The sequence below is a fragment of the Budorcas taxicolor genome, chromosome X (genome assembly GCF_023091745.1).
Source record: "Budorcas taxicolor isolate Tak-1 chromosome X, Takin1.1, whole genome shotgun sequence".
In the NCBI taxonomy this organism is placed as follows: Eukaryota; Metazoa; Chordata; class Mammalia; order Artiodactyla; family Bovidae; genus Budorcas; species Budorcas taxicolor.
In genome coordinates, this window is record NC_068935.1 from 76,895,110 (window position 1) to 76,915,498 (window position 20,389).

At 40.4% G+C, this 20,389-nt stretch overlaps 1 long non-coding RNA gene across 1 annotated transcript; it reads left to right on the top strand.

Annotated features, from left to right (window-relative positions):
• Nucleotides 1-9,175: 9,175 nt before the first annotated feature.
• On the top strand, nt 9,176-20,131 carry LOC128070262 (uncharacterized). The gene is made up of 6 exons (XR_008201606.1): nt 9,176-9,349; nt 10,754-10,843; nt 12,333-12,469; nt 13,940-14,149; nt 17,220-17,350; nt 18,485-20,131. It is a non-coding gene; the product is annotated as an uncharacterized LOC128070262 (long non-coding RNA).
• The last annotated feature ends 258 nt before the right edge of the window (nt 20,132-20,389 follow it).

Consider the following 20,389-nt stretch of genomic DNA (forward strand, 5'->3'; position numbering starts at 1 on the left):
TATGTTAACCTAGATCTCATTCCCACCTAACTCCCTTTTCATTACTGCAGAGCCTATATGGGACTTGTCAGTGTACTTAATTGCACTGCCATTCCTTCTATTATTCTAGGAGCCCATCCCTCCTAGTGGATTGACATTATCCCAGAGTGTTTGAAGAGGTTGTTACTGTGCTTAAATGCATCCACAGTCTATGTTTACCTATACCCCCATTCCCACCTGACTCCCTTGCACTACCACAGAAGGTGAAAGGACTGGTACTGTGCTTAAAAGCAGCTACAATCTCTTATGTTTACCTAGGACCCTATTCCCACCTAACTCCCTTTTTTACTGCAGAGGGTACTTGGAACTGTTAATGTGCTTTATTGCAGCCACAGTCCCTTTTGTTAATCTAGAATCATTTTCGTTCTTACTGGATTTGTATTACCATATAAAGTAACTTCGACTGTTAATGTGCTTAAATCCAGCTACAGTCTTTTCTATTAATCTAGGATCCCATTCCTATCTAACTCCCTTTTCATGACTGCAGAGGGTACTTGGGGCTGTTAATGCATTTACCTGCCTATATAGTCTCATCTGTTGATCTGGATTCCCATGCCCTGCTACTCAATTTGCATTGTGAAAGAGGATACAAGGGACTGATATGGTGCTTAAATGCAGCTACAGTCCCTTATGTTAACCTAGGATTCCATTCCCACCTGACTTCTTTTTCATTAATGCAGAGCCTATATGCTGCTGCTGCTGCTAAGTCACTTCAGTCGTGTCCAACTCTGTGCAACCCTGTAGACGGCAGCCCACCAGGCTCCCCCGGCCCTGGGATTCTCCAGGCAAGAACACTGGAGTGGGTTGCCATTTCCTTCTCCAATGCATGAAAGTGAAAAGTGAAAGTGAAGTCGCTCAGTCGTGTCCGACTCTTAGCGACCCCATGGATTGCAGCCTACCAGGCTCCTCCGTCCATGGGATTTTCCAGGCAAGAGTACTGGAGTGGGTTGCCATTGCCTTCTCCGGAGCCTACATGGGACTTGTCAAAATGCTTAATTGCACTGCTGTCACTTCTTAGTCTAGGAGCCTATCCCTCCTACTCGATTTGTATTACCCTGGAGTGTAAAGACTTAACATGGTTAAATGCATCTATAGTCTCTTAGGTTTACCTATGATCCCATTCCCATTTAAATCTTGTTGGATGACTGCGGAGGTTACTTGGAATAGTTAATGGCCTCAATTAGAGCTACTGTCCCTTCTGTTAGTTGAGATTCCCATGCCCTCCTACTCAATTTGCATTAGCAAGGGAGATATAAGGGACTGTTACTGTGCCTAAAAGCAATGACCTAGGATCCCATCCCCCATCTAACTCCCTTTTCATGACTGCAGATTACTTGGGACTGATACTGTGCTTAAAAGTCCCTAACAGTTCCTTCTGTTAGTCTAGATTTCCATCCACTCCTACATGATTTGCATTAACACAGAGTGTTCATAGACTGTTAATGTGCTTAAAAGCAGCTACAGTCTTATGATAACCTAGGATTCCGTCCCCAGCTAACTACTTTTTCATGACTGTGCAGAGGATATTTGGGACTGGTAATGCACTTACCTATCTATACAGTCTCATCTGTTGGTCTACTTTCCCATGCTCTCTGACTAATTTGCATTATAAAAGAGGGTATAAGGGACTGTTAATGTGCTTTACTGCAGCCACAGCCCCTTATGTTACCTAAGACCCTATTCCCACCTAACTCCCTTTTAATGACTGCAGAGGGTACTTGGAACTGTTAATGAGCTTTACTGCAGCCACAGTCCCTTTAGTTAATCTAGAATTGTTTTCGTTCTTAATGGGTTTGTATTACCACATAAAGTAACTGGGACTGTTAATGTGCTTAAATAGAGCTATAGTCCTCTATATTAATCTAGGATCCCATTCCCACCTAACTCTGTTTTCATTATTGCAGAGCCTACAGGGACTTGTTAATGGGCTTAAATGCACTGCTGTCCTTTTTGTTAAGTCTAGAATCCCATCTCTCCTACTCAACTTACATTACCCCAGAGTGCACAAGAGACTGTTACTGTGCTTAAATCCAGCCAGTCTGTTATGTTTACCTATAACCCCGTTCCCCAACAGTCAGTGACTCTCTTGCACTACCACAGAAAGTAGAAGGGACTGGTACTGTGCTTAAAAGCAATTACAGTCCCTTATGTTTACCTCGGACCCTATCCCATCTAACTCCCTTTTAATGACTGCAGAAAGTACTTGGGACTGTTAATGGGCTTTACTACAGTTACAGTTCCTTCTGTTAGTCTAGATTCCCATCCACTCCTACATGATTTGTATTACTACTGACTGTACAAGAAACTGTTAATGGGCCACAGTCCCCTCTGTTATTCTGAAATTTTTTACTTGATTTGCATTACTGAAGATGCTACAAGAAACTGTTAATGTGCTTAAATGGAGCTACAGAGTCTTACATTTATCTAAAATCCTGTTCCCACCTCATCCCCTTGACATGATTGTAGAGAGTACTTGGGACAGTTCAAGGGCTCAATTAGAGCTATAGCCCCTTCTGTTAGTCACGATTCCCATGCCCTCATACTTGATTTGCCTTATCACAGTGAGTACAATGGACTGTTAATATGCTTAAAAGGACCTACAGTCCCTCAGGTAACCTAAGATCTCATTTCCACCTAACTCCCTTTCCTGCCTACAGAGGGTATTTGGGACTGTTAATGAGGTATACTGCAGCTGCATTCCCTTCTGTTATTGTACATTCTTATACCCTCTCACATGATTTGCAGTACCACAAATTGTACAGTTTAGTTCAGTTCAGTCACTCAGTCGTGTCCAACTCTTTGTGACCCCATGAATCACAGCATGCCAGGCCTCCCTGTCCATCACCAACTCCTGGAGTTCATGCAAACTCATGTCCATTGAGTCGGTGATGCCATCCAGCCATCTCATCCTCTGTCGTCCCCTTCTCCTCCTGCCCCCAATCCCTGCCAGCATCAGGGTCTTTTCCAATGAGTCAACTCTTCGCATGAGGTGGCCAAAATATTGGAGTTTCAGCTTCAGCATCAGTCCTTCCAAAGAACACCCAGGACTGATCTCCTTCAGAATGGACTGGTTGGATCTCCTTGCAGTCCAAGGGACTCTCAAGAGTCTTTTCCAACACCACAGTTTAAAAGCATCAATTCTTAGGTACTCAGCTTTCTTCACAAATTGTACAAGGGACTGTTAAACGTGATTAAATGGAACAGCAGTTTCTTATATTAATCTAATATCCTATTCCCACCTAACTCTGTTTTCATTAATGTAGAGCCTACATGGACTTGTTAATGGGCTTATTTGCACTGCCCTTCCTTCTGTTAGTCTAGATTCCCAAGCCACCCTCGATTTGCATTACCAAAGAGGGTATAATGGACTCTTAATATGCTAAAATGCTGCTACAGTCCCTTATATTAACTTAGGATCTTATCCTCAACTAAGGCTCTTTGCAGGATTGCAGAGGAAGCTTGGGGCTGTTCATGGCCTTAAATACCACTACATCCCTTATGGTAACCTAGGATCCCATTCCCAACTATTAATATCTTCTTTTTAATTACTGCAGAGCCTACATAGAACTTGTTAATGAACTACCATTGTTCCTTCCCTTTGTTTAGATTCCCATCTCCTAAAGATTTACATTACCACAGAGGATACAATGGACTGTTAATGTGCCCATACAGTTCTTTTTCCTTCCCCTCCTTTTTAAAACCCAGGATCCTATTCCCACCTAACTCCCTTTGCATTACCAGTGACTGTACAAGTGCCTGCTAATGTTTTTAAACGCAATTACAGTCCCTTATGTTAACCTAGGATCCCACCCCCAACTAAGTCCCTTTGCATGATTTCGGAGGATACTTCGAACTATTAATGTGATTCACTGCAGCTACATTCCCTTATCTAGGATCCATTCTCTTCCTTCTTGATTTGCATTATCAGAGAGGATAGAAGGGATGGTTAATGTACTTAAATGGAGCTATAGTCCCTTATGATAATCAGGATCCTATTTCTACCTAACTTCCTTTGTATTACTTCAGAGCATACATAGGACTTTTTAATGGGCTTAATTGCACTACTGTCCCTTCTTTTAGTCTAGATTTCCATCCTTCCTACTCCACTTGCATTACCCCAAAGTGTACAAGTGACTGTTATTGTACATAAAGGCAGTTACAGTCCCATGTTTTAGTCTAAGATTCCCTCTCCCCCTTTAATTCCCTCTACATTACCGAAGGGGATACAAGGGACTGCTAATGTGCTTAAATGCTGCTTGCAGTCTTTTATGTTACCTAGGATCCCATCTCCACCTAACTCACTTGTCAAAGAGGCTACAAGGGACTGTTAATGTGTTTAAATGCAGGTATAGTGCCTTAACATCGAAATCCATTCCTGCATAACTCCCTTTTTCAGGACTACAGATGGTAATTGAGACTGATAGTGAGCTTTATTGCACTTAGTGTCTCTCTTAGTCTAGGATCCCATTCTCTCCTACTAGATTTACATTACCACGACTGTACAAGGGACTTTTAATGTGCTTAAATGCAGCTGTAGTCCCTTATGTTAACCTAGGATCCGATTCCCACCTAACTTCCTTTTCATGACTGCAGAGGGTACTTAAGGACTGTTAATGCATTTACTTGCCTATACAGTCTCATCTGTTGATCTAGATTCCCATGCCCTCCTACTCAATTTGCATTATAAAAGAGGGTACAAGGGACTATTAACTTGCTTAAATGCAGCTACAGGCCCTTACGTTAACCTAGGATCCCATTCCCACCTGACTCCGTTTGCATCATCCCAGAGGCTACAAGGGACTTTCAATGTGTTTGAAAGTGAAAGTGAAGTTGCTCAGTCGTGTCCGACTCTTTGCGACTCATGGGCTGTAGTTGGCCAGACTCCTCCGTCCATGGGATTTTCCAGGCAAGAATACTGGACTTGGTTGCCATTTCCTTCTCCAGGGGATCTTCCTGACTCAGGGATCAAACCCAGGTCTCCTGTATTACAGGCAGACTCTTTTACCATCTGAGCCACCAGGGAATCCCAATGTGTTTAAATGCAGGTAAAGTCCCTTATGTTAAGTTCAAAGTCCATTCCCACCTAACTGCCTTTTTATCACTGCAGGCGGTACTGGGACTGTTAATGGGACTCTTCTTGCTTATCCAGTCTCATTCGTTGGTCTAGATTCCCATGCTCTTCTACTCAATTTGCATTATAAAAGAGGGTACAGGGGACTGTTAATGTGCTTAAATGCAGCTACAGTCCTAGGATCTCACCCCTCTCTACTCACTTGTGTTACTTGTTGGTATTTGGGACAGAAAGGTGCTTAAATGCAACTGTGGTCCATTTTGTTAACCTGGGGTCCCATGCCCTCTAACTCTTAACATTACCTGGGAGTGTATTGGGACTGTAAAACTGCTTAATTGCAACTGTGGTCCCTTCTCTTAGTCTGGAGTCCATGCTCTCCACAGTTTTGTTTATATTACCACAGAAGGTACTTGGAACCTGTGAATGTGCCTAAATGCAGATGTGGTCCCTTTTGTTAGTTTAGGATCCCAGGACTTCCTTTACATTATATGTGAAGGCATTTGGGACTGTCAAGGTGATAATTGCTGCTGTGTTCCCTTCTGTTGTCTAGGATCCTGTTCCCTCCTACTTCCACTTCCTTCGCATTGCATGGAAGGGTGCTTAACTGTAGCTATGGTCCCTTCTGTTAGCCTAGTTTCCATTCCCTTTCTACTTCCTTTGCTTACCACAGAAGGTACTGACTATTGTGGTGCATCTTATCCTCTCACATTACACCTTAGGGTCCCGAACACTAAGGCCCCTCTTTTTGTGCTTTTTAATGTGCAGTTGCATTTGTTCCTCTTCCTCTGCAGTGTAGACTCCACTCATTTCCCTTGTATTCAGTGGTGGATGTCCTTTACTCAAGACCTTTGTACTAGAATAAAGTGAACCACGACAATTCACCACGAATATATTCTTTCACTTCAGTCCCTTGTATTCTGTTTTATATGAATTACCGCCATTACTTTTTTCTGGGAATATTTACATGCAAAATTCCAGTGTTTAAGGCCCTTCTATTTTAATTAATATTCCTCCCTTTTTGCATTATATCAGGGGATGTTAGTGACCCAAACTCTTTCTCTTGGGACTCAATGTGCATGTGCCCTCATGACAAACTAACATATTGAATTTTTAGTATTAAAGCAGGGACTACTGACTAGTTTTTCTTTTGGACAGTTAATGTGCAGAATTATACTAAGAACCCATCCCATTCCACCTCCTTTGCATCAGGGGTCCTAATCAACTGGCTGCTGCTTCTGTACAGTTTAAATGTGCATAATTTCAGTAGTCCATGCTCCCTTATGGTAGACTAGGATCCCATATCCTTGCCCCATTTACATTACTGCAGGGACTTCTGACTAGCTAAGATTCATTGTCTTGGACTGTTAATGTATGTACTTAATGTTTGCTCCTGTACCTGTACCTCAGGTAAGGACCCTCCCCATTCTATTTATATTTCAGCAGGAGATGCCTACTATTCAAGATCTATTGAACACACTATTGCAGTTAATGTGCACAGTCTTAGTTGTCTTGTACACATTCTCAGTTGTCCACAGCTGTGCTTTTTAGATCAGGGCCCTTTCACTTATTGAAGCACAGGTTAACTTACCACCTTAAAGCCCTTGTTCTGGGACTGTGACTATGTGTAATTACACTATGGTCTTCTGAGTTAACTTGTCTCCCTGACTCTTTTCATCCCCTTTGCTTTACTGCATGGGGTACTGTCCACTTAAGGCCCCTTTCTCAAATATGTGTAATGACAATTACATTATAGGGGCTTCATACTCCCTTTAAGATTCTTATATTTGTACAAGGTATATGGTTTTAATTGACCACACCATGTCCCTTCAACATTAATTTACATAATTGCAACTTAGTTCATCTTATCCTGTTGCCTTCCCTTTCCTTAGCTTGTGAATGTACATTCTTGTGCACTAGACAAGGACCCTCCCCCTCACTTCCTATGCCTTCCAGTAAGTTTGCCCATTGCTAAGACCTTTCCATTTGGACAATTAATGTGCAGAGTTGCACTTTCCCATAACCCTATTACTTCTAGGACTATTGTATCTCCTTTGTAATAGTGCAAGGGATACTGTTTCCCCGCCAAGATCCCTTACTGTTAGTATACGTAATAGAAATTCTTGTCTTTATCAGTATACTTCAGTAATACTCCCTCAGCCAGCTCTCATGACCTCAGCTCTTGGACAATTAATATGCACCAATAATACATCAAGTGTATGATCTTTAGATAGGATCCCTGTACCCTCACTATGGATCAGGAGTACTGACTTAAGGCTTCTTTTTTTGACTCTGGGTGTGAATATTTGCAGTTATTCATACACCCTTCTATTAGAGTAGGACATCATTCCCACATACCCCCTTTGCATTACTTCATGGGCTGCTGATGACACAAAACTTTTACTGGGACTGCTGATGCGCACAATGGCAGTTGGCAATGGGTTTTTCCTCCCTGGTCTTGTTAGGCAAGCACTCCCAGCTCCAATTTCTCATGGTATAATAAACTATAAACACTGCACTATGCTGTGAACTTGTCCATCAAAGGGCAACCCACATTCCCACTCCTTTTGCGCTGGCTCCAGTGTATCAAGTCCCAAGTAATCATGGCCTTTCCCTTATCTTCCCTCTTCAAACCCCTTGTCTGCCCTTGGACCCTTCTTATGGATTTTTAATGTTCACAATTTCAGGTGTCCATCCATCCAGATAAGATTCTGCTCCCTCACCCCTCCCACCCCTGCCCTGCCCCTTTTGCATTGTTGCTGGGAAATGTTGACTGAGCAAAACTCCTTCCTCTTGGATTTACAATGTTAACAGTCCCAGATGTCATTGTTTTGCCCGCTTTGAACTTCTATAATTCCCTGTTGCACTTTCCTTGGTCCCACCCATCAGGCACGGACTCTTCCACTTCCTTCTTTGCATTATTTCTGAGTAGTGCTGACCACCACAGCCCCTTCTGTGTTATTAACACAGTATTGATTGTCCCATTTTTGAGCCCATCAGCCTAAGATCTCCCTACCATTTTGATGTTATATTTGTGCAGTATGGACTACCAAAAGCAGGCCAGAACTAGGTGACTGGGCCTTTACTCCTTTTCCTGCATTTGTTAATGATCCCAGTTCCAATTATTGTCATATTCTGGGGACAGAACCATTCCTGATCCCCTCTGTTACTGCTTTACTAGGCAAAATGTTCAAGGCAAGTCAGACCCAAGGGAACTGGATTGCTACCCTCTATTTGGGGTTTTCATTATATATAAGTATCATTTGAAAATTGACTTCCCAGGAAGGAAGGTTAGCACTATCTGTGCATTCTTCCTTTCAAAGCAGATTGCCTGGCTATGTCTCTCCTTTCCTTTTGTATATTGCCATTGTATAGTGCCAATTGCCAGGATACAACCAAAAAGTTTCTTTTTTATTTTTTAAGAAAGACATCTGGATTGCAGGGTGGAATTGATAACCTGGTCATTGAAATTTTGAAGTCGGTAAACCCATTTATATCATGTACCTGATGACCAGTGTCTCTCATTTTACTAAGGGTGGTGAGTCTGTGGATAGACCACTGTGACTTTGATATTATAGTATATTACTAAAGGAGTTCTAGAGTAGAACTCTTAAGACCAGTATCTTTGGGCTCTACCACCATTTTCAAACCACTTCTTGTTTGGGCTTTACCAGTATTCACTTCTAGGAAAAACTATCTAAACTTCCTAATCATTAAATTTCTTCATCTGGAGTTCCAACTAGTCCGTACTTATTTCAAGAAGATTGCTGTAAAAGGATAAAATGAGAGAACATGCTGAGGTGCTTTTGAAAACCATAGATCACTTTGTTTGATTAATCTATTACATTTTATGTACCCTGTTTAATTCTGCTATTTTAAAGTTACCTAAAGCACCACACTGAAGTGAGGACTTAGAAACGATGGAACCAGTTTCCCCATTTTATATGAAAAGAAAAATAAGCCAAGGTCTAATCAGTCTTTTGGATATAAATTTCAATAGTGAAAATGAATACAGTGAATAATATCTCAGCCTCTAGTGTACAAGGTGTTTGGCAGAGAAGTATTTAATATGGAACTGCTGAAGCAAGTAACTAATTATCACCACAGCAGTTCTTTCTAATCACTGAAAAAGGATACTGTTGTCTGAGAAGGATGTCAAAAGATCGGCCCAGCTCAGGGTGCAGTTTGCACTACTAGCTCCTTGGACAGCTGTAAGAAGAGTCTCTGGCTCTTTAGAATACTGTAAGTACTACTTTGTAGCTATTAAGTAATCTTTTTCCTGTTCCATTTTCTTTCTCTTAGATGCTACCCATACAAAAATTGGAGGGTCCTTCCATGTTTCTACCTCATCTGTAATTTATATATCACCATATGAGTTAACAAAATTACAAAATTAATATTGTGTATCTGGCCCTACGCTAGGCTGTATTGAAGTGAGGGATAGAAATGCTATAGTCCTATATAATCTCATCCCTAATATGGTTATATTGTTAAAAAAGCTAATATAAGCACACTTGAAATAACTGTAGAACATAATAATCAAGTACTGTCTTGTGTGAATTATATGTTTTAGAGTTTTAAAAAATGAGCACACTAGGGTTTGAAGTTGATAGGGTGAACTTGAGGTAGGTTAACTTTTGTCTTTGGTCCAGGACATGATTACTATTACAGCCACCTGGGTAATATAATGTTTATTTTAATGTCATTTGGTTTTTACCTTTTTTGAACGCACGGAAAGTGATTAGAAATAGCACCTGGCCATTGTGTTTGGCTCTGTCCAGGCTGGCAAATTGTTGATTGTTTTAAGCTTGAGTTTTTCCAGCTCTAGGGATTGGGAGTATAAATCTGATATGTTAGAACTTTGTATGCTTTTTATTCTCTCTCTGCCCAAGAACAGATGAGAGTAGCAGTGTCTTTTTAGTTTGAGATATTTGTGGATCCTGTTTGGCAAGAGGGCAATAGAGAAATATGTTTTATAAGACCATGACTTTCCCCTCTTCCCTTTCACCTTTTTCAACAAATACTTTTGTGAGCTAAAAAGATTAGCCTCTCTGGTGTAAAAAGAACAAAGATCCAACTGAAAAAATATTAACATCAAATTTGAAAACTTTTTTTTGTGCATGTTCATGTATCCCAGCAAGAGCAAGAAGAATTATATTAATGAGCTGGGCTTCTCTCACTGACCATTTTAATTAATATCCATATTTCCTCACAGCTTGTTTCCCCCAGCCAGTGCCTAAAGATATTTGTCTGACTGACTGGAGGTAATATATGAATAGTCCTGAGCCTTCTTGTTTCTCAAACTGAAGTAATCTGTCAGGACGCAGCACCTTTTAAAGAAACAGGTTTTTTTGAGATCCTAAAGAGTAAATGTTTTGAGTAACACTGACTTAAGTTATTTGAAATGTAAACATGGTTTCCAATTTCAAAATAGCTATGTCAAAAATATAATATTTTATATAACATTTTAAATAATTTATATAGAACTTGGAGATCGTGAGAATATATCCACAAACCCCCAGGGTTCTTATCACCCCAATTTGAGAAACACTGGTCTGTGCTTATGAGATCATTTATTGTAGTTAATCAAGTTATCATTCAATGTTAATATACAGCTATAACTATTTATTGGAATTTGTTTTAAAGGGATGAATTCTGAGCTGGTTCCCCCCGACTCAAGAGGAAGGATGGATCAGGTTTAGGTGGAGTGAAGGCTGCACTGGACAGCATCCAAAGGTGAATCTTGGCATTGTATTTCAGTTCATTGCTTGAAATAAAATCTCTAGCAGTTGTAGAAAGGAATGCTCTGGAAATGTTGGCATCTTCAAACTCAAGATAAACCTTTAATTCAACAGATATTTATTAGACCAGGCACTGGAATAAATAGTAAAATCAAAGACATAGTTCCTGTCCAGGAATCTGCTATCTCATGGTGGATACAGAAGTGAACAACTTATTATGGTATTGGGCAGTTTGAGTATCATAAAATTTTGGGGAAATTCTGTGGTTCATAGAGGAAGAAGACTGGGGGGAAAACACTGTTACTAAGCAAAGTGATCAGTTCAGTTCAGTTCAGTTCAGTCACTCAGTCGTGTCCGACTCTTTGAGACCCCATGAACCGCAGCATGCCAGCCCTCCCTGTCCATCACCAACTCCCAGAGCCTACCCAAACTCATGTCCATTGAGTCGGTGATGCCATCCAACCATCTCATCCTCTGTCGTCCCCTTCTCCTCCTGCCCTCAATCTTTCCCAGCATCAGGGTCTTTTCAAATGAGTCAGCTCTTCGCATCAGGTGGCTACAGTATTTGAGTTTTAGCTTCAACATCAGTCCTTCCAATGAACACCCAGGACTGATTTCCTTTAGGATGGACTGGTTGGATCTCCTTGCAGTCTAAGGGACTCTCAAGAGTCTTCTCCAGTACCACAGGTCAAAAGCATCAGTTCTTCAGTGCTCCGCTTTCTTTATAGTCCAACTCTCACATCCATACCTGACTACTAGAAAAAAACATAGCCTTGACTAGATGGACCTTTGTCGGCAAAGTAATGTCTGCTTTTTAATATGCTGTCTAGGTAGGAAATATAACTTTCCTTCCAAGGAGTAAGTGTCTAGGATTTGTTTGATGTTGACATAAAGATTCTTATAATGTGGTAATTCTTGATCAGGGATCTGGAAGCCATACCTGGTTCTTTCCACACTATACCATAACATAAAAAATACTTTCAAGATTGTAAACCTGACTTAGACCTTCTTCAGTGACCTCCTATCCTAGAGTAAGGGCAGGTAACCAATTATTAAAAATGATCAAGGCAATTGTACTTCTAGGCAGCAGTAGCAATTCCTCTGCTGCTTTGCATCTTGAAGTATTTTTAGCACCTTTAGGCCACAAACTTAGCCCTTAAATTAGCTGTTGGTTTGACTCATACTTTCATTTAGCTCTTTTTTCTATACTTGTTTAGTTCTTCTGTGATACTGCCAGTGCTGACTATTACAGGACCTTAGGGAGACAACAAGCTAGAGATGTGAGACAGGAGATACCTATATCTAATATTTCAGGTTAATGCTTCTTAGTGGGTTTTTTGTTGTTGTTGTTGCGGTTTTCTCAGCATTTAAAAAAAAATTTTTTTTTTTTAATTGAAGGGTAAGTGCTTTAAAGAATTCTGTTGTTTTCTGTCAAATCTCACCATGAATATTATATTGAGCCCTGCCCTGTCTTTGTTCTCAAGGACATTCCAAGCATATCAGACCTGAAGACTGCAAGCAACTTTAAGAAGCTCCATATTCAGCAGGTCTTTCCTTTTGAGAATCTGAATAAGCTCCAAGCAATCTAATAGGATGGCTTGCAGTTTCCCTGGAGAAAAAGGTAGTGTAAGGAGCTTATTGTGTGAATTTTGTCTTTGGGTTTAAAGGCTTTAACTTCCTATAGCTCTCCTTTTAAAAACTGAACATGAGCCAATTTTCATCAATTTTTATACATTTTTTCTTTTTGAGTGTAAGAGTAGAATAATAGAGACCCAAGGGCCTGTGTAAGCTACATTATTGGATCCTTGTTTTTCCTTTTGCATAGATTTGCTTAGTTGTTATAATAACTGAGGTTTTATGTGCCTGTACCCATTCTTGATTTTTTGAATATCCTGGTACTTTTGTGGTACCTCATTTATATAAGCTATTCAAGAACTATACCATGTAGATTGAGGAGAAAACAATTCTGTTTACCTTGGCAATGCTCCAACATCTTACTGCTTAATATACAAATTATTAATAAAAGAAGGGAATGCTACAAAACTAGGTGAGAGAGACGTACTTTTGTTGAGATGGATCGCTCAATTCTTACCATAGTGCTTTATAAAAGAAGCCTGAGGCAATGTCTTACAGAATTCATATGGTCAGAACACACTGGAATTCTTCTCAAGTGGCTTGATAGCTCTCCTGATAGAGAAAGCTAGCTCCTCCTTTTGTTATTTTCAATCTCTTAATTTCTTGACCTGTATTTTTTGAGGACACAAGGACATTAAAAACCTGTGCTCTCAAGCAGGGTCCCCAACCTCCAGGATCTAATGCCTGGTGATCTGAGGTAGAGCTGATGTAATAATAATAGAAATAAAGTGCACAACAAATGTAATGCACTTGAATCATCCCAAAATCACTTCCCCAACCCTGGTCCATGGAAAAATTGTCTTCCATGAAACTGGTCCTGGTGCCAAAAAAGTTAGGGACCACTGCTCTAGAGGATTATTCATCAGTAGAGACTGGTGACTAAAACAAAATATGGGAATCTGGGTAATTATTCAGCTGTAAATTGCTCTTGGAAATGAAGGGAAGTACAAGGAATGGAGCTTGAATGAGTAGAGGAATTTGCATGTTGCTAGGCTGGTAGCTCGGAGAAGGTGATGGCACCCCACTCCAGTATTCTTGCCTGGAAAATCCGATGGACGGAGGAGCCTGGTGGGCTGCAGTCCATGGGGTCGTGAAGAGTTGGACACGACTGAGTGACTTCACTTTCACTTTTCACTTTTCACTTTCATGCATTGGAGATGGAAATGGCAGCCCACTCCAGTGTTCTTGCCTGGAGAATCCCAGGGACGGGGGAGCCTGTTGGGCTGCCGTCTATGGGGTCACACAGAGTTGGACACGACTGAAGTGACTTAGCAGCAGCAGCAGCAGCCTGGTAGCTATTAATGGAATATAAAGCTCTACACAGTTCTAAATCTCCAGTCCTTAATCTGAAGAAAAGGGTAGACATGGTTTAATTTAACCCCTAGTTACTCATTGGGACAGACTTTCCCAGTGTACTGCATTTCAGTAATTTATTTTTCTTTTATCTCTTTTCCAGATCTACCTCAAAAGAATAGGCCTGTTGCTTTACAGTGTTAGTGACCCATTCCCTTTGACGATTCCCAGGTGGAGATGGGGCATGAGGATCCTCCAGGGGAAAGATTCACTACCACTGAGCAACAACTCTAGGCCAGGAGGTTATACCAAGATTCTTTCCTGGGCCCAGTTAAGAAGGTGAAGTCTCAAGACAACCACCACACATCCAGAGGTGGGTTAACTGTCCCTAAAAGCATAAAAATTAGTCTTTAATTTCTTGTTTTTCAGTATACATTGCACTTAGCTTTCCATTTAGATTGTTTTAGTCATTGTCATCTATGTCTGCTTTGGTGAAAAAAAAAAAAAAACAAAAAAATGCCTCCTAATTAACCTGGGAAGTAACTGAGTGTGACATGGGTTAAAATGATGATGTGAAGAAAATAGCAGGCTGCATTAGTTAGGGTGTTTAGGATGGGACTGTAGTCTGTGGTAGAGGCGCACAGCTAAGTTTTAGGAGAACATGGATGATGACTGACACATCTGTGACACTGATCATGGACCAATCGTCATTCTCCCTCTGATCCCCAAAGTCTCCCTTGAGGCCCTGTTGGAGAATTTTGCCAATCATTTACATACTTCAAGATGCCTTGGGAAAGCTGTGGGACAAAACAAAAAACAAGCTGTTGAGAAGATAAAATAGAGATTTATCTTTTTATGCTCTGCCTGCTAACTGACAGAAGCTTCACAACTATGAATGGGAATGTGATTAGAAGTGGCACAAAGTTGTCTATCGTTAGACTGGATCTAAAGAACTAGCACACTGTATACTTTAGGTCACTGATGAGAGAGGATGGTTAGGGGGATGCAGGTTGAGAGGTAGAGGTAACTGTTCGGTGTAAAAAGTCCTGATTGTGTAGGCTTTGTAAAGATTACTATCCAATTAAAGGAATAAGGCTGTGATTGATGAGGTTTCCAGTGCCTCACCAAGTGTTATTCAGTTCAGTTCAGTTGCTCAATTGTGTCCGACTCTGCGACCCCATAAACTGCAGCACGCCAGGCCTCCCTGTCCATCACCAACTCCCAGAGTTTACCGAAACTCATGTCCATTGAGTTGGTGATGCCATCTAAGCATCTCATCCTCTGTCGTCCCCTTTTCCTCCTGCCTTCAATCTTTCCCAACATCAGGGTCTTTTCCAATGAGTCAGCTGTTCGCATCAGGTGGCCAAAGTATTGGAGTTTCAGCTTCAACATCAGTCCTTCCAATGAACTCCCAGGACTGATTTCCTTTAGGATGGACTGGTTGGATCTCCTTGCAGTCCAAGGGACTCTCAAGAGTCTTCTCCAACACCACAGGTCAAAAGCATCAATTCTTTGGTGCTCAGCTTTCTCTGTAGTCTAACTCTCACATCCATACCTGACTACTGGAAAAACCATAGCCTTGACTAGAGGCACCTTTGTTGACAAAGTAATGTCTCAACTTTTTAATATGCTGTCTAGGTAGGAAATATAACTTTCTTTCCAAGAACTAAGTGTCTTTTAACTTCATAGCTGCAGTCACCATCTGCAGTGATTTTGGAGCCCCCCAAAATAAAGTCAGACACTGTTTCCACTGTTTCCCCACCTATCTGCCATGAAGTGATGGGACCATGATATTAGTTTTCTGGATGTTGAGCTTTAAGCCAACTTTTTCTCTCATCTCTTTCACTTTCATCAAGAGGCTCGTTAGTTCTTCTTCACTTTCTGCCATAAGGGTGGTGAGCATCTGCATATCTGAGGTTATTCATATTTCTCCCGGCAATCTTGATTCCAGCTTGCGCTTCATCCAACCCAGTGTTTCTCTGCATATAAATTAAATAAACAGGGTGACAATATACAGCCTTGATGTACTTCTTTTCCTATTTGGAACCAGTCTGCTGTTTCATGTCCAGTTCTAACAGTTGTTTCCTGACCTGCATACAGGTTTCTTAAGAGGCAGATCAGGTGGTCTTGTATTCTCATCTCTTTCAGAATTTTCCACAGTTTATTGTGATCCACACAGTCGAAGGCTTTGGCATAGTCAATAAAGCAGAAATAGATGTTTTTCTGGAACTCTCTTGCTTTTTCCATGATTCAGCAGATGTTGGCAATTTGATCTCTGGTTCCTCTGCCTTTTCTAAAACCAGCTTGAATATCTGGAAGTTCACGGTTCACGTATTGCTGAAGCCTGGCTTGGTGAATTTTGAGCATTACTTTACTAGCATGTGAGATGATTGCAATTGTGTGGTAGTTTGAGTATTCTTTGGCATTGCCTTTCTTTGGGATTGGAATGAAAACTGACCTTTGCCAGTCCTGTGGCCACTGCTGAGTTTTCCAAATTTGCTGGCATATTGAGTGCAGCACTTTCATAGCATCATCTTTTAGGTTTTGAAATAGCTCAACTGGAATTCCATCACCTCCACTAGCTTTGTTTGTAGTGATACTTTCTATGGCCCACTTGACTTCACATTCCAGGATGTCTGGCTCTAGATGAGTGATCACATCATCGTGATTATCTAGATTGTGAAGATCTTTTTTGTACAGTTCTTCTGTGTATTCTTGCCGCCTCTTCTTAATATCTTCTGCTTCTGTTAGGTCCATACCATTTCTGTCCTTTATCGAGCCCATCTTTGCATGAAATGTTCCCTTGGTATCTCTAATTTTCTTGAAGAGATCTCTAGTTTTTCCCATTTTATTGTTTTCCTCTATTTCTTTGCATTGATTGCTGAGGAAGGCTTTCTTCTCTCTCCTTGCTATTCTTTGGAACTTGCATTCAAATGGGTATATCTTTCCTTTTCTCCTTTGCTTTTCACTTTGCCTTTTTTCACAGCTATTTCTAAGGCCTCCTCAGCCATTTTGCTTTTTTGCATTTCTTTTTCTTGGGGATGGTCTCGATCCTGTCTCCTGCACAGTGTCATGAACCTCCATCCATAGTTCATCAGGCACTCTGTCTATCAGATCTAGTTCCTTAAATCTATTTCTCACTTCCACTATATAATCATAAGGGATTTGATTTGGTTCATACCTGAATGGTCTAGTGGTTTTCCCCAAGTGTTATTAGGCAAGACACTTTCCTGTTTATGCCACAGTTTCCTATTCTGTTGAATGAGGCAGTTATATTAGTTTTATCTCTAAGGATCTAAAAGTGTCAACTTTATATTTTTCTAAGCTCCGTAGAGACAGTTTCTATAGCTCATTAATTTGGATCTTCCTATAACTCTAGCACAGTACTCAGTTAATACTTCTTCATGGCATTTACATGGTTTCTTTCTTGTTTTCTTTTGTAGCTCCTGGTTGTTCCCTTCATATTTGCCAAATCATTATCTTTCCTTGAAGCAGTGCAAAGAGCAAGAAATGTGAACACACCAAGGAAGATCAACATGCCTGGCATGCTAGCCTTTTAGAATAGCAGAATGAAGTAAGTTGTTGTTGGTGTAATCCTATGAGCATTACTTTAGAGCTAATGTCTGTTTGATGGAGGTTTGTGTGGGATTACGTATAGTGATCTATGGTGGAAGAGGTGCTGAATGTGAGATGGGAGGATGATCAGTAACCTATATTAACAGTTGGTTTCACTAAAGCAACTCAAAAGATAATATAGTCTGTGTACCAATTGTGTCATAGGGTAATTTAGTTTCACCTTGTCTGTTTATCTTTTCTACATAGATCATTTGCCACCCTTAGAGGCCTAGACATAGAAACTTAAGCCAAAAACGTTTCTGTTTTTTGCTGGAAGTCTGGCCTCTCTCGCTCTTGTGAGTGAATCTGCAGTTTGGATATAATATTAAAGAAAACCTAGTCCCTGGAGCAGCCATTATAATTGTCAAAAGTATGAAAATCAAGTCAATTTTATAAAGGAATGGGGAAAAATGAAGATATAAAATGAGAGGACTAACTAGGTGCTCTCTAAAGGCCCTTTACTATGTATAATATTCACTTATGTGTGGCACCTTATTTGGCTCTCCTGGAAGTCTTGGGAAAGTTGTAGCAGAATGTTGAGGCACATATTCTGTGTTTACTGTGAGATAATATGAGATGGGAGGTGAGATGAGATGTGAGATTAATGTAAACTGCCACTCATTATGTGAACAACCTTTTGGCAATTTAGAGTCTGATTAGACTTGTCTGTTTGTGAAGCTTAAATGAATTCATGTATGTAAAGTGCTTAGTACACTGCCTAGTACATGATAGGTAAAAGATGACCTAAGAAGTTTCATAAGTTCAGTTGACACAATACAAGTGACCACTGATACCATCTAGTAGCACATAGTTGGTGTGGTTTGATTCTATGTAAAAAATTCCCAAATTAAAAGTTTGTAAGTAGAAGAGTATCTGTGTTGGTGGTAATTGTTGTTATTATAATTATTATTGTTAATAATATAAATAGTATTGATACTAATAACAGATTATTGCAATTATTAATGTACTTTTTTTGTTTTCTTCTCTTTGTGATGTTTCTTGTGCCTATCATGCTCCTCACTGTATTTTGTCTCTTCTATTTCTTACCCTCTTCCACCAATGTCTGTCTTTGCTTATCTTTTAAACTCATAAGTGTGTATTTGTTTGCTTGTCTATTTCTTCTTTGAATGTCTTTGGTCTTTCTTGTCTAAAGTATGTCTTACCCATTTCCATGATTCTCTTGCTAGTTTCTTCTCTGTATATCTTTGTCTCGTTTACTTTTTTGTACCCAGGAATGGTCTGTGTCTTGTCTTGAATGTCTCTCTCTAGTTTTCTTCATTTTGTTGCTGATTCTACTTGCTCTGCTAGATCTAGCTCTTCTTTCACTGTTCTCTTTGAGTCTCTTGAGTTATGTGTGCCTTGTGCTCATTTCTTGCTATGCCTGCCTCTCTTCTTTTTCTCTTTGTGAACTCTGTCACCCATTCCCCTTGTTGGTTTGACATTTCACCTTTTCTGATACTGGCTACCCTTCTGCTGTTTCTACTCTTTATCTTGCATATTTCTCTTTTCTACATATTCTTTGTGCCTTTCTTGGGCCATTTTCTCTTTTTTTCCCCATGCTTTGTGTGCCCCAGTGTCTCTTTGTTCTTTGTGGTTTTCAGTTTCAGCATTCATCTCTGTTCTCTTGGTTCTTCTCTCGTTTTGCCTTTCTATTCACTTTTGAGTATTTCTTTAGTCTATGTCTCCCCCTCTTCGATTTCATGCAATTCTCTCTCCTTGCATATTTTTTTGTGCATGTGTGTGTGTGTGTGTGCTCTTTTGTGTGTTTGTAAAGGCGCCTCCTAACTGCTTCCAGTAGGTGCAGAGTGTCAGCTATCAAAATAAGCATTGCAGAGCTGTTCCTTATGCCAGGCCGCCCTGTGAGATGAACCAAAACCAACAGAAGGTCCAAGGGTCTAGACTGGAGTTGGATAGAAGACTCAAGTCTCAGTGAGACAGAAGGCCAAAGACCCAGGATGGGATTAAAAAAACCTGTCTTGAAGACCTGTGACCCAAAAGATGGAAGCGCCCTAGCACATATAAAGACCCAGGACTCAAACCTATCTACATAAGACAGAAGGCCCAAGAGAGACAGATATTTCAAGACTAAATTAGATGGAAACTGGAGGTTCATGACAGAGATACCAGGATAGAAAGAAGCCCCAGGACCAAAGGAAATTCCAAGATGAGACTCTTAAACCCCAGCTCTTTTCTATTGCTAACCCTACTCTTGGACATTTTGAGTTCTCCCTTCCTTCTTCTCATGTCTCCATTTATATCTACTTCTTTTGAGATGTCCTTTTTGATGTTGCTGTTACCTTTAAAAAAAAACATAGCTTTAGATCAGTAACATTATGCTTTGGCCTGTTTTTATTACAGTTTTGAGCCACTTGTTAAGTTTTTGAAGTTTTAAACTTCCATTTCTCTTCACCTCCTCTCCACTTGAGAGGGACACATAGCTGACATTATATTTCAGTCCCCTCTTTCCTCAGAAGCTCTAGGCTGATGAGAGAAGGAAAGTATCAGGTTCAGTTATTGAGGGGAAACAAAGTGCCAAGCTAAGTAGAGAAAATGTGAAGAGATGCTCCACAGGCCAATGAGAATTAGACAAGAAATACACAGATGTGCCAGTTTGCTGAGAAGCGTGAGCCAGCAACATGTTACTTATTTGAGATTGGGTGAGCAGGACACCTGAGGTTTGGGATTCTTACTGATGGTTATGAAGGAGGATTGGGCCTAACACATAATGAGGCCCCAAGGAAGGAGCGTGAACTCCCTGCTCATAGTAGTGGCCTAATAATGTGGTAAGCTGCATAAGTTTTATCCCTCGGTTTAATACCCACCTCTAGGCTTAAAGGTGAGAAAATTTGGGAATATTTAGCAGGTTTAATCCTTTCATTGATTTCTTTCCTTTTACCATAAGGAAAGTTAATTTTAGTGATAATATATATGAAAGCACTGTAAAACACAAGAAAAGCAAGACATTCTCATTAATAATGTATTGGCACTCATGCATAGC